The sequence below is a fragment of the Hipposideros armiger genome, unplaced genomic scaffold (assembly GCF_001890085.2).
Source record: "Hipposideros armiger isolate ML-2016 unplaced genomic scaffold, ASM189008v1 scaffold_566, whole genome shotgun sequence".
NCBI classification, from domain to species: domain Eukaryota; kingdom Metazoa; phylum Chordata; class Mammalia; order Chiroptera; family Hipposideridae; genus Hipposideros; species Hipposideros armiger.
In genome coordinates this window covers 248,202-262,782 of record NW_017731916.1, presented here as the reverse complement: position 1 = coordinate 262,782, position 14,581 = coordinate 248,202, and the positions used below count along the sequence as shown (strand labels likewise).

Below are 14,581 nucleotides of genomic sequence, written 5' to 3'. Positions count from 1 at the left end.
ACATAATTGAAGAGTCAGCATATCTTCTCCTAGTTCTTAAGATTTCAGGCATTGAAATAAATCTACAGTTAAGCATTAGACACTGAGATAAGCAATTCTCCTTTTGGTTTTTGCTCATGTTATCCTCTGTGAGGGCCCACTCTGAGCACTCTATTTTAAACTGCAACCTTCTTCACTTCAGGTGCCCCCTATCCTTCTCTATTTTTTTTTTCCAAAAAGCACTTATCACCGTATTATATTTTATGTAGTTTTTTTATTGCAACAATTGCTTATTGTATCAGGTGTGATAAAAAAATATGATGAATGCTGCTGCTGAGTGCCATCTAACAGAAACACAGGGATCTTCAATATGGGAAGCAATGTGTCGAACCTTAATAACAGTGAGTGACAAGTTTCAACTTGTTTGGTGCAGTTAGTCAGGTGTGAGCTACGGTTGAGAGGTGTGTTTTAAAGTGTGCCATAAATCATCCTCCATCATGACAACTCTCCATGTCACACATCACTTCTGGTATATGGCAATTTCTATCAAATAAAAACGTTACAGTGTGTCCTCATCCACCTTATTCACCGGATCTGGCACTGTGAGACTTCTCTGGCTCTTCCCCAAAGTCAAAATGACTTAGGAAATCGAGGCAGCCACAACAGTACTCCCAAAAGAGGACTTCCAGAACTGCTTCAGAAAGTGGCAAGAATGATGGCATAAGTGTGTTCAAAGAAAGAGGGAATATTTTGAGGGGGATTAATGGCTATGTGTCTTTTACTGTAATAATTATTTTTAAATTTAAACATTCACTGTATTGTTTGATCACACCTTGTATGTCTTCCTCCCACCAGAATATAAGCCCTAGAAGAGAAGGAACCTTATCAATTTTGTTTACTGATGGGTCCCAAGTGAATGGAACAGTGACTAACACATACTGTACCTTCCATACATAATTTGCTCAATGAATGAAGAGTAAGTAGTTCCTTAATCTCCAAGCCTCAAGTCCTTTCAGGATCATGTTGAGCCATGACTTTAAAATGGGTTGTTTAGGGAGACCTAAGCCAGAGGTGAGATTAGATAACATCAGAAAATACTTCCTAGGTATAAATAAAAATTAGAAATGAACTTTTTTAGCAAATGTTTATTTATATCAAAATACAAAAACATTTCTGAAGCAGAGTAATGTTACATGAGGCGCAATTAAATACTAAACTTGTCTTAATCAGTTTAACTTGCAACACTCCCAGGATACCTTCAGGGGCTACACATCTTGTCATGTGAGATGCCTGTTTTCCTCTTTTTGTTTGCTTATGTACGTGTTTGCTTGTTTTGATTTTTAACTCACTATATGAACATGCAGTGTTACTGGTGATGAGTTGGTTAGTAGCCAGCAAGCCTGAAAATACCAGCGAGTGGAGCCTGGCCCAGCAACCTGAGCCACAGTAGGCTGCAGATTCATTCTCTCCCTAATTGAGTTTGGGGTGTCACTCAGCTTTTAACTGGCAAGAGGCTAAGGCCAAAGGAGTCATTGTCCTTGGTAGCCAGAACAGGCATTATTGCTTAGGGCCACAGAGCAGGCATGGCTCAGGGATCATCTCCAGTCGGGTCTTCTTTGTGAATTGGGAAGAGTGGGAGGACTGCCAATCAGAGCCCTCCTGGAGGGGAGGCATCTAGCACAGGCCCAGACCCAGGGGCAAAGGACCCTGCAAGAGGAACTCCCTTTCCTAAGAAAGCAAGACAGAGCTGAGAACTTCCTCTCTGTCTTGTGATTTGGTGGTTGGAGATGCCTGCCTCTTGGATGGGCCCTTTATAAATGCTTAGGGTTTGCAGACTTTGAGGAAAAAGCACCTGGTGGAGAGTGTAGCTGCTTCCATACACCTCCATTTCCTGACAGCTAGGAAAGGGAAGGAGACAGGAAACAGGAGCAAACATGCTCCCCTTTGCAGTACCATAACCATCCCACTCCCAGAGCCAAGCTGGGTCTCCCTTTCAGACCCCTGTTTAGTGCATTCACTTTGGCATTGTGCACCTGTAAGCATACCCACACACATATGTACACACACCAGCCCTCACACATGCACACACATGCACACATACACACAAATGCCTGATTTCCTTTCAGAGTCTACTCGGGAAGCAGAATGGTGTCCCACCTGCACTATCGTCCTCTGCTCCAAGGGGTCCCCTTGGCCCACAGGTTCCCAAAACCCAGCCCCAGGCTTGGCACCCGCTGGCATTCCCAGGCTTTTGAGAAGAGGGTGAATAGAGCAGGAAGCTCACCAGAGACACGTTATACAGAGTGTAGAATATGTTCATATAAGGCTTTGGTACAGCACCGATTTAATGTTCTTGTAGTTTGATTTCTAAGTTGTCTCTTAGAAGAAAAAAAAAAAGCTTACTGAAAAAATAGTGTTTTTATTTACTTTGAGTTACATACCTGAAGTTCAAAAAGTAAGCCTCTAGTTGCCATTCAATTTCACACTCAAAGGTGTTCTGTGTGCAGCTGTACAACTTCTTGGTTTGTCTTTAACAGTTAACCAAAGTCAGCCAACCGATACCGTGAAGTCAGCTGCCCATGATAACTGACTTTAACCAGTTCATACATACAGAAAAGAGAGAGAGAGAACACAAAAGCCATCCCTATGTCTCCCACCCCAAACCCCTAGGGAAAAAAAATCAAACAAAAGACAAAATACAGCAAATTGTAAGGAACCAGTGGGACGAAGGAGGTTCAGTCCAGCTGGCCTCTTCGAGAACAGCACCATAAAGCACCCTAGCGCAGTTATGTTGTAATACTCGACATTCAAGAAATGGAAACGAGGTTTGAATAGTCTTCAGAAGACCTGACATGGTTGGAGGGTAACCCCCAAAGAAAGTTGAAGAAGGAAATCAAAGAGCTCGAAATGAGAGCAAGAACTCCCACGACGAAATTGATAGTCATGTCCAGACTCATTAGAAAGGAGGAGTTAATGCAAGAGGCTACTGGGCATCTAGAGGTATGGAATTTTTAAGAGGTTTTGGAGGGGCAGCATTGGAAGCCCCTCCACACCCACAATGCCTAGTCACCCTGCTCCGTGTGTCTACAGATCACTGGGTGAGCTGGGGAAACGCAATTCATACAAAATTGCCTCCAGGTGTGTGATGGAAGAATTATATCCAGGATGATAGATTTCTCCTGGTGGAAGAGGACAAGTTGAAGATAAAAGGAACCGAACATCACTGACATGAAACAGGATGTGGTCCCTACTAGTCAGTGGCTGTGAAGAACAAGGAGCCCCTGGTGAAAGCACACCCCCTCCATGCCCTCAATCTCTGGCCTCACAGATGGTAGTTAGGAAATTAAATCCGAATGAGACATTAAGACTTTTTGAAGTTGATGCATGCGACTTGGAAAATGGAGCTTTAAGCTTTAAACTGCTATTCTCTCTTAAACCAGCCATTCCCCTTGTAATACCTCGGTCCAAAGTTCCAGCTATCAAGGTCATTCCATGTTGCATCCCCTCCCAGTCCCTGGGCACTGTAGTTTGCTGAACAACATGAGCGACCCCACACTGCAATATCATGGCCCATTCCTTATGAGCAGGAAGTGTGCTGGGTAGGCTCTCCTGTTCCCCCTCCTCCTCCTCTTGTATTGCCCACAGTGGCTCAACCTGAACATCTACAGCAAACAGGGGTGGAAGGGCCTAGCAAAGAGCCAAAGAGCAATGGACGAACCCCTCCTCCCCAAGCTACTAGTTGATATAAAGGGGGAAAGGACGGGGCACACACGGGTCCTTGGGTGAGCAATTCCCAGTGGATCTGTCTGCTCCGAACGCTTGTTCCATACAGCAGACAGAGGTAGCAAAATTAAAACAACTCTACAGTGTCCTCCACCACCTGCACCCAAACTCAACACCCTTCCACTACATGGAGACCAGGGAGTACGGCCCAGGCACATGGAACAACTTGCGCTCCTGGAAGTGGCTGTGGGCTTCAAGGGCTTAATCAGAGCACCCGTCCTACCAACCTGTCCATGAACTGAGACGTTCAAAGAAAGGACATTTTGCTTATTCCATGTACAATCATATATCATTCGATTTGTGCCTTTGTGAAAGACTGGTTCTTCAGAGGGATTAGAGATCTTTGCTGGGCTACCTATCCTTTCCCATCAATGTCCACCCTTTCACCATCTTTCTGAGGGCTTGTGGCCAGAATCATGGAAGGGGCAGAGGTAAGCATGGCATCCCCTCCAAGCTCCATAATTTCAAGGAAGGGGCTATGTCCCTGGTCTTCACTTTTCTTCACATAACTGGAGGGCCTAGTTGGAGGCTAAGGAATGGGATGAGATGGACATGTGCAAGTCAGTGACTCCTGATCTCATATACCTTGATGCCACTGAGGTTTCTAAGGATCAAGCCTTGGGTTGTATGTGGAAAAGACTTTTAGAATAACCCTAGACATAGTGAAGGTTCTAACCCTCTGAGGGGCCTGTGATGCTCAAGTGATTTATTCTGCTGGCTGCATGTGCACCAGAAGTGGGACAGCGTGTATGGAGAAAGACAGCAGGATTGCTCCAAGAGCCAAAAGAACAGTAATGGGGAGCACTCTTTGTGTGGAGGCTTTGGTAGGTTGGAAGGGGTTGCAAGCTGGGAAGAGAAATAGAATGTGCTGCTTTTTCTCTTGCTCAACCTCCCTGAAAAATCTTACAAGAAATGTCTGGCTGGACCCTCCTTTGGCCTCCTTAGAAAACTGCCAGATTAGTCGCCTCCAAGGATGGACCCACAGCCACGTGGCCCCAGTAATGGAGCCCTTCCAGTACTGCATGAACAAAGCCCATTTTTCCTTCCGTGTCCTTGGGAACTGGGAAGTGTTTGAGGCGGACAAACCCAGGGACTCAAGAACAGTGCCTGAGTGCGGGGCAATGACCCGTAAGGTCTATACTACGGAGGCAGAAGGGTCAGCAGTCAGACTCAACCTCCACTCTACTCTTCCCATCATACTCCCAAAATGCTAAAGGAGCCTTTCCCGCGGCTGAAGCATCTGAGTTCCTCTAGTGACCAAACTCCATGAGACAAAAGCTCCTGGACAGCATGACATTCGGCTCGGGGCGGAGAGGTTAGTATCGCCTCTGTTTAGTAGACAAGCAAAATGAGAGCAGAGAGACACCAGCCATGACTCTCTTCCGGTTGCCTGCACCATCTGGCCCTACATCAGCTTCCAACACATCACTCTCAGCTCTTGGCAAGTCAGAAGACAGGGCAAGCACCCAGGTGACGACTGCTGAGGCTGCAAGTGCGTGGCCCTTGCAGTGTGTGTGAGGTCTTGAGTTCTGAGAGGTATTCTTCAGGGCACAGAGTTTCCTGCTCAAACACAAGTGAGCTCCTACTCCCCAGAATCTCCATTTCTGGGTCAGATTCTTCTGACATATCCTGTTCAGTTCTGTAAGTCCCAAGCCAGGTGCCAGAAGGAGTTTCCACCTGCCCCCCCCCCCATTATGCCCAAATTCCTTCTCTCACTCCTCATCCTCCACTCAGTGCCCCAGGAGTGGACCATTCCATTTCCAATGCCACTGTATTTTCCAATTAAAAGAGTAACTGAAAAAAACATGTATGATATGGTTATACTAGATATCGCATTCACACTCATTCCAAGAAACTGCAGCAAGAATGAGCAGGGTGTTCTCCAAGACTGAACCCATGCAGTCAGCCACACAACGCTATCCCGAGATGCATCCCTCCCACCGCCACACCCTCCAGGAGTGCTTGAGTCAAGGTACTACAAACCAGGACAGTTATCTTGGCTTTCGCTTTTCTAATGCTGCTGAGCCAGATTCCTTCAGAGGAACTGAGTACCAACCCACAGCAACATGGGGATGGATTCAACTCTCCATCCTCACTACATTAAGCACCTGTGCTAAGGCATTCAAGCCACAGAAATACTGTGAATCCCGGTTTTGGGGGCTATCAGTCCAGGGACTCCCCACAACCTTCAGCTCACTTGTCCTTTCTGCAAGTGGATTCTTTGTTTTGTTCTTTTAAATTGTTCCCTATATACACATTTCCATCAGAAATACCCAAGCAACTCTGAACAGAGTGTCTTGAAGGAAGAGGCATGGGAGAAGGATGGGGGAGGAGCATCAAGGCATGAGCTAGTATCCCAGGCCACCTGGGAAGGTGGTCCTGCTCCAAACATCTCTAAGCACAGGTAGAAAAATAAAGCAAACTTTGACGTCATATAGATATATAGATATATAGATAAGCTAGCTAGCTAGACTTTATATAGGTTTTCTGTCTACATATATATGTGTGCTCAGGGCACCAGCCCCCACTCCTGGCCCAGCTTTAGTCTCCTGCCCTCCCATATCCCACTCCCCAGATGTGTCACGTGCCTGAAGCCTCCCACTCACAACGACTGCATCTGAGTCTTGTGTCCACCCGCCCCCTTACATAAGTTCCCCTGTCTCCTTAAAATAGAACAAATTATATATATATATTTGTATAATTTTATATACAATCTCCATAAAAAATACACTTATTTCACCCTCCTACCAAAACAGAGGTTGCCTAACAGAGAATGAGTCAACTAAAAAGAGGCCTGATGCTCCTCAGGCGAATTAGTGTGTCCTTAAAAATCTCTTCTACACACACACACACACACACACACACACACATACCCCACACCACACTCAAACATATACCATACAACAAACACCCACACAACACTCACACGTGACATACACACACATCCTCTACACCACCAAGACACACACGTACCACACCACACACACAGACACACCACACACACCATTGCACACACATAGTCTTACTTCCTGAGCCCAGGAAAGGAACACAGCATAGACAGCTGGCTGGAGGTTAGAGGCCAGATTGAGAACCTGGTAACTGCAGAGGGACAGGTGAGAAAACCCTATTTCTCTGACCCAGCCAGGACACAGTCTACTTATAACAGACCTCTGATTGTTCACAGGAGGCAATATAAATATTTGTTGATAGAGTGATTGACAATGTCCCTTCCAAGGATTGCAACATGGCCACGAGGAGGTCTATTCCCTGCTACCGAAAACAAGGTTTCATAGGTGCCCAAAGCCAAAGGAAGCAAAAAGGCCCTGCACCCTCATGACCAACATGAGGAGAGTTGGCACTTGCCTCTTCCATCTACGTATGTGATAACCCCACACATGGCCCAAAAGCATGCTTGTGGTATTTCTAAGGCTGAAAACGCACATCCCCCCTCCCCAGCCAATGCTTTCTCCCCTCCCAGGTTCCCAGCCTGACCCAACCACCTCCCCACCATAAACCATGCACAAATTCAAGACCTCTGGAGCCAGAAAGAAGTGGGATGAGGAAGGAAAGGGAGCCTAATTGGTGTGTATATGGGGTGGCGGGGAAGAGCTTGCCCTAATTCCTAAAATAAGCCCAGGAAACCCAATGCCAGGGAGAGGTGGAGCACATTTCCTCAAGATCTAAACTAATGACAAGACCAGACAGCCATCACATGTAGTGGGATGGGAAAGGCAGAAGGCCAAGGGACCAGGGACCGGAACTGAGAATTTGTACCACTCTAACTGCGTAATCTAGCTCTCCTGGCCAGTGGTACAAAGCTGACAACTATGTCATCATCCCTCTTCAGAAACCCTAATTACTACTATGGACCTACCACAGAAGAGAAAATCCAAGTGACTTCAACTGCTGTTCTACCAAAGTATTGGGTGGTCGGAAAAGTCATGACGCATTTTTGCAGCAAACAACATAGAAAAAATACGTCATGACTTTTCCGACCGCCTCATATTTAGCAATCAATATACTCTGACTCTTCCTGCTATAAGGCATGGCCAGCCATTAATGATATTTGTATTAATGCTGAAGTGTTCCTTATCCTACACAGAAACCCTTGGGGTATAGAGGTGTCTTTGGATCAGACTCAATCTATTGTGAATTATTCTATCAACTTAAAATGAGATCATGAAAACACTTCTACCCTCTCAGCAACCCAACACACAAAACATCTGGTGGGTTTATTGTATTTGCTCATGAAAGCCTTATTTGAAAGCATAGACAGGGATAAAACAGAAATAAAACACTGGACCAGTGTGGCCTCACTACCAGTCAGAAGGAGGGGTGGTAATGGAAACCCCTAACCAAACCAAGTTGCTAAGAGTGCTGAAGTCCAATCTGGGCTTTGATCCTTGGTTTACTGACTTCTTCTAAAGAAGAGATTTTTAATTCTGCCTCTTGATCCGAAAGGAGGAAGAGTTGGAGACATCAAAGAGGACAGAGGCATGGCTGGTCTGATATCAGGGTAAATCTCTTTTTCCTCTTGTGTCAACCAGACTGGTAGCCTTAACCTGTCAAAGGAAGAGAAACCGAGGACAAACCTCTAAGGAGAAAGCCGCTGTGTAGCTTCATGGTCTGAAGACAGTCTCCGTACCTCAATAAGAAAGGGTGAGAAACGCAAAAATCAAGCCCCAATCCCTCTTCTCCATCACCAGCAACAATGTCTCAGGGGCAGTTTTAGATCATGGAAGAGGAGGAAAAGGTCACCTGCCACTTCGGCTTATGAGAACAACGAAGCTCACAAGAATGATTCTTCCTTCTCCACTGACACAGAACTGGTGATAGCCTGGGGAATCTCAAGACAAGTATCCTAGCTTTGGGCCTGAGAAGCCCCCCAAAACAAATAAAGTTGAAAGACATCACAAAAAAATATGTCCATGTTTGATTTGGGCACTTAGTGTTATAGGCTAATTCTAGCAGAAGCAAGGAAGTCTAGCTAAGAAGCAAGACCTCTTCCAAGATCCAGTCCGGGCCTATGTGCCAAGACTCCAACCCCACAGTCTTTTTGCAGTATCACCCTCCCACAACTGCCCCCAAAATGACCTTCACTGCAACCCCTCCCTCGCCTGCCTTCACCACAGGGTAATCACTTCTCTTCCTTGGGATGACCTCCAACCTGTATGCTACACCCTTAGTGGTAACTAAGTTCTCATGTGCCCCAGAGAGAAAGGTAAGGCTTGATTTGATGTCCCCTGGCTTTGGTCTCATTGTCTTATCCCAAGATCCCCACTTTCTAGTCCATGGCTGACCTAACTCTCTATTCCCCTTTCAGCCTCATAGACACCTGGCAAAAGATTTTGACCTCCTCTCTGTGCTCCGGCTCTCTAACTCCCCTTTCTGAAACACCAATGCCATTAATTACCCTATTTATTCTCGATCTGGATATTAACACACCTCCTGGGCCCTCTCTCCAAAGCAACAAGTACAGTCCCATGGGGCTCCGCATCTCCAGCCTGCTGAGCCTGCCTCCCTTTATTCTTGAGAAGATAGAAAGGCAGAGCTGGACCAAACAGGCCTAGTGAGAATGCACACTCTTCCCAGAGGAAGCCACCCATGCTCCCACCCATCTCTGTCCTTGGGCTCCTCCCTACTGCTCCCCAGCAATCCCTGCGATGCCCCCCAAAGCTCCTTTACATGCAAGCAAAGCAAGCCCAAGATTAACCATGAGCTTTTCTTTTCTTATGTTTCTCTACATAATAATAAAATGTACTTTATGTACAATTCTTCCCCAACCCACCCCAACCCCCAGAAAGGCTTTTTCTAACAAAACTGGAAGAAACAGCTCCAGCCACGCACACATCAATCCTGGATTCTAATCCTGGGGAGCGGCAAAGTTGCCCTGATGCTCTGTGAAGTCTGTTTCTTCCCTGAAGCTACTGTTTTGTCAACCTTGCCAAAAAAAAACAAAAACAAAAACCTAGTCAGGAGATTCTAAACCCTACCCAGTTTCCTCTGCATAAAAAGGGCACAGGAAAACAACTAAAATCAGTTCAACCCCAAATATTTTCGATCCCAAGTCAAAAATAAAGGCAGAGCATTTAAAAATATTAATAATGTCTCACCTCCATCCACCCCTGCTTGAGACGCCCCCAGGAGTATTATCATGGGACACAGGACCCTACTCAAAGGGGGACACAGACCCTGTTAGTCCTGTGGGATGAAACAGCCTCTCTATTGAGAAAGTGGAATCTCAAAAGGCCCCTCACAGCCCCTCATCTCTCAAGGAAAGCTGCTAGGGACATAGGCTGGGAGATATGGTTGACAGAGTTCACCAGCATAGGCTGGGCCACGGCCACAGTGACAACCCGTACACACGACCCCACTCCTGCCAGGAAACCCACACAGGACTTCCCTTCTCCTTATTGCTCATTTTCTTTCCCCAAATAATTGCAGGCTCAGATCCCCCTAAGTCAGCGGTTCTCAACCTTCCTAATGCCGCGACCCCTTAATACAGGTCCTCATGTTGTGGTGACCCCCAACCATAAAATTATTTTCGTTGCTACTCTATAACTGTAATTTTGCTACTGCTATGAATCGTAATGTAAATGTCTTTTTGTTTTCCGATGGTCTTAGGCGACCCCTGTGAAAGGGTCATTCGACCCCCAAAGGGGTCGCGACCCACAGGTTGAGAACCGCTGCCCTAAGTGCTTTCAGTCTCAAGCCCCTTCTAGAAGCATTTGACCCTTTTCCTGGTCTGTGAAATCATCTAAGCCTGAAACAGCCATAGTTTTCAGTCAAGATGCAGACTGGAGAGGCAGACAAAAGACTGAGACACAGGAAGAGATTTTTATCTGAGTTACTTCTTACTTCTACTGCAAGGCTACTAGACCATAAAAGGGGGAAGTCTGGAAGACATTTGATCTTCCACAAGGTGGAGCGTGAAAGTCCCAGGAAGCTTAATAGTGCTCATTGCAATTGTTCAAGGGCAGAGTACAAAGGACATTTGGTCCCTAGAAATGGCTACACCCCCATCATGCACACATTCACAACCACACATGTGCACACACCCAGCACTTAAGTGTGTGCCTGTGACATCTTGACCCTCCATCACATGGACAGAGGAGGCTGTATTCTGCCAATTTCCATCACAGTCCTTAAAGGAAGGACCGAAATAACTCCCAGGGGTGTAGGAAGGCTGCTGGCCTTCAAAGACACTGTCACAAGAAGGAAGCCCTCTTGGGAGGAGAAATGAGTCGAGGCCATTGAGAGAGGTTGCTCTTGTGTTTCCCAGTCTTGGGCATGCCCAGCACAGCTGCCACCCAGTGGCCAGCACAAAGCAGTGCTCCAACCATTTGGTCTGATGTGCTGAGCAGTAAGGGGCACTGCCAAGAGAAGAAAAGAAAGAAGTCAGCACCGGTAATAGCTCACTGATGGACCCCTAGAGATAGCCGTAGTCTGAGGCACCTCAGACAGAGTTTGGCTCTCAGCCCTGTATGACATCCTAAAGAAGCAAAGCCATCTTCTCCTCTTCTTTTGTAACCTACAGGGCTTAGGATTCCCAGCACGGGGGGGCTTAGAAAATTTGGACTAAATCATCATGAAGGCTGATAGTCCTGGCATCCCACATTCTCATTCCAGCTAGGATCCAGCCCGGAGTGAGAAATGGCATGCCGTGAAAAGTACAGATAGAGGCTCCCAACTGTCCCGGTCTGAGGCCCCACATGGCCTAGAAGTGGTATTCAGTGCGTCACACTGATCGGGGTACAGTGACAGAGGTGGCGCTGCCTCAGGAAAGAAGACAGTCACCCAACCTCTGCTCTTCCATTTTGCTGGCACTGCCTCCCGGTGGTCAAGTGGACTTAGATGCCCAGAGAAGTGCATCAGCCGGAAGGTCCAGGTTCCACCCCAAGGGTGTGGGTCCAGCCCCAGAGAGATGAGGCGGTCAATAAGACAAGGGCCAGAAACGGCCCCTTTCCCCTTCCTTCACCACGGCTCATCACATTCAGAAATGAACTGAGGCTGTGTGACTTGAGTGGCAGAACCCCATGGGTGGAATTGGTCCCCATTCGCTAGGTGACAGAAAGGAAGCACCGGGGTCTGTGTGGCAGAGAATTCATCCCTAAGATGGAAGCTCCCAGCAAGGAGCAGCTTCCTGGCTCTTGGAGGCCCGACCTGGCCTAGGTCACTGGGCTGAGCCACTGGCAACTGCAGTGAGACTCGCAAATGCCTCCAATGTCTTGACTTGGTCAATGTCGAAGGAGGTAACTGGGGAGAGGTGGATGTCCCCAAACCCACAAAGACAGCAGCACCAAGAAGGAAATACTTCAAGGAGCCTGATCGCCACCTTTATTCTCTGGCAGCTAGAAGGGCAGGCTCCTACACAAGAAAAAGGGAAGAGAAACCAGATGCACCCCTATCCACCCTCAGGACCTTCTGCCCTGTGCTTGGGCAGCACCATTATCTTACTAGAAGACAGAGAGAGAGAGAGACATCTTTAGTTGTTCTAAGATGACCTCACAGAAGCTCCTGGGTGCTAACAGTGTGAACTAGGACAAGATTTTGGCAGAGAAAGGCTCAGAGCCCAGACCCTTACCTACCACCCTTCCACCTTCATTCCCAGGCCTCAGCCAGTTCCACTTAAATAGAACCAGGGGAAGACTGGGGATCCACAGCACCCCCAGAACCCAGAAATCTGAGGCATCCCAGGTTCATCTGACGCCCTCCTGTTGGAGCTGGGGTCCACAGGGTGGAGCAGAGTCCCGGGCAGAGATGAGCCTGTAGGCAGCATGTGGAGAGCATGGAAAGGAGCCGCTGGCGGGCTCCCCACAAGTGGCAATTAATCAATCTGGGAAATTAGCTTCCACAAAAGGAAAGGAGGAACCCAGTCAGCAGCTTCGGAACAGCGCTCCGGAGGGTGCCCCGGTGCCGAGCCAGAGGCGAATATAAATAGAGCAGCAGCAGCCTGGTGATCAGCACAGACGAGTCCAGAACAGGAAGCCCTCTGGCCCCAAGCCTCCCCGCCCTGGCTGGACCAAAAAGGACTGACGGATGAGCTCGAGTTTGTGCATCAGGGCCTGCCTCTCGGCCCTGCTATAAAGCAGCTTCTACTTCTGAGCCAAAGTATAAAAGGAAGATGCCAGTCTGGCCCTTTGCCTGCCACCCTTTCTCTACCCAGGAACCAAGAAATAAAGGCTTGTGTTTAGTTCTGTGGTAACTCATCACTGAACCCCCAAAGCAGGGAGCTGGAAATCATGGCAAGCCCAGTTTCTGCTCTGGATGCAAGAAAATAGAGAGTCAATTGGTGAATTCAGCTGAGAAGGCATGAATCCCGTTTTGGGAAGAATAATCCCCAAGACAGACATCAGGGCACCCAGCCAGGTCTCTGCCAGTCCTACTCACAAACCCCACCTGTCTGCTGCCCTCTTCCTCCTCCTTTCATTGACCACAGAAATAAAGAGCACTTTGCTTCAATGTACATATATATATACACATAGAGAAACCCACAAACTACATACCTATGCATCTGTATCTATACTATATATATGCAGAGTTAGGAAGGCAGGATGGAAGTTTAGCCTTCTCCTAGGACTTAAAAACTGAAGCAGAAGCAGAGAGCAGTAAAAGCCATTGCTTTCCTCTTCTTCACTTCCAAAGATCTTTGAAGAGGCAAGAGAAATCAATCAAGTGAAGAGGGGAGTGGTGGGGAGGAGGCCGATCTCTCCCTGTCCCCAGTTCACTTCCTGATCTCCACCCATAGTCGAAATGTCTGCCCCAGCCCTGTGTCCCAAAGACGAGGCCAGCTAGCCAGGATTTGAAGGAGACTCCCACTGTGGCCAGAGAGAGAACACAAAACAAAGGTCTGAGCAGCCCTCAGAACTACCAGCCAGGCCCTGCCTCCACTGATGGGGAAGACGAGACCCCAATATCCATCACCATGCACCCCTCCCTTGCCCTCAGCCCAGAATTCTTGCTCTGGGAGCACTTAGAGTTGTGCTGTCACAGCAGAGTGGCATGGCCGGGGTCGTCATGATCCATGCTGTTGAGAATCGCCTTCTGGTCTTCTGGAAGCTGGCGGTGGCACAAGTCTGAGAGGCGGGCAAAGGGGTCTGGCCGAGAATGTCTCTTCTTTTTTCGGAGGCAGACAGCTTCATCGGGCCGCAGAACCTGAGAGATTGGAAGCTGCTGAGCCTGGGAGGCAGGACCGTCTAGGAAGGAAGAACAGGTGCACAAAACAGATGGAAAGAAAAGAAACTGAGTGAAAACGAACACCACAGCCTCACACACCTTGTTCATCTGCCAGGGCACACATTCTGGGTTTCTAGTATTAAACAAAGGGGTCACCTGAATACATGGGGACCAGAGAAAACTGTAGCAGAGAAACCTCCTTCTTCACCATGAGGGCCATCAACACCCCAAGTCTGCTCCCCTAGTTCTCATGAGAGCCAAGAAAGTAGGGTGCATCTAATCAATCAATATATTTCATTTAATATTAAATATATTTATCTAATATCTTTTGTCTAATATTTATTTTTCTTTTTATTTAAAAACAATGTTAATATTGGGCTGTCGGAAAAGTCATGATGCATTTTTTCTGTTTTTTGTTGCAAAAATGCGTCATGACTTTTCCAACAACCCAATATATCATTTTTTAGTGCTTCCTGGGTACCAGGCATCATTCTAGGTACTGGGGTTGTGACGCAAAACATTTTTTTCATTCCTCCATCCCTTCTTCCTGCACAAGCAATGATGGATTTTGCACAAGATTTTAGTTATACGCAGTAGAGTCAGACCTGGCCCTTCCAGACTTCCAGGGCCACTCCTCTGCCTC

At 47.3% G+C, this 14,581-nt stretch overlaps 1 protein-coding gene across 1 annotated transcript in view; it reads right to left on the bottom strand.

Moving 5' to 3' along the window:
* Window positions 1-14,581, bottom strand: part of IGSF9B (immunoglobulin superfamily member 9B) — a 73,087-nt gene that overhangs the window by 12,181 nt on the left and 46,325 nt on the right. The window lies entirely within an intron of this gene.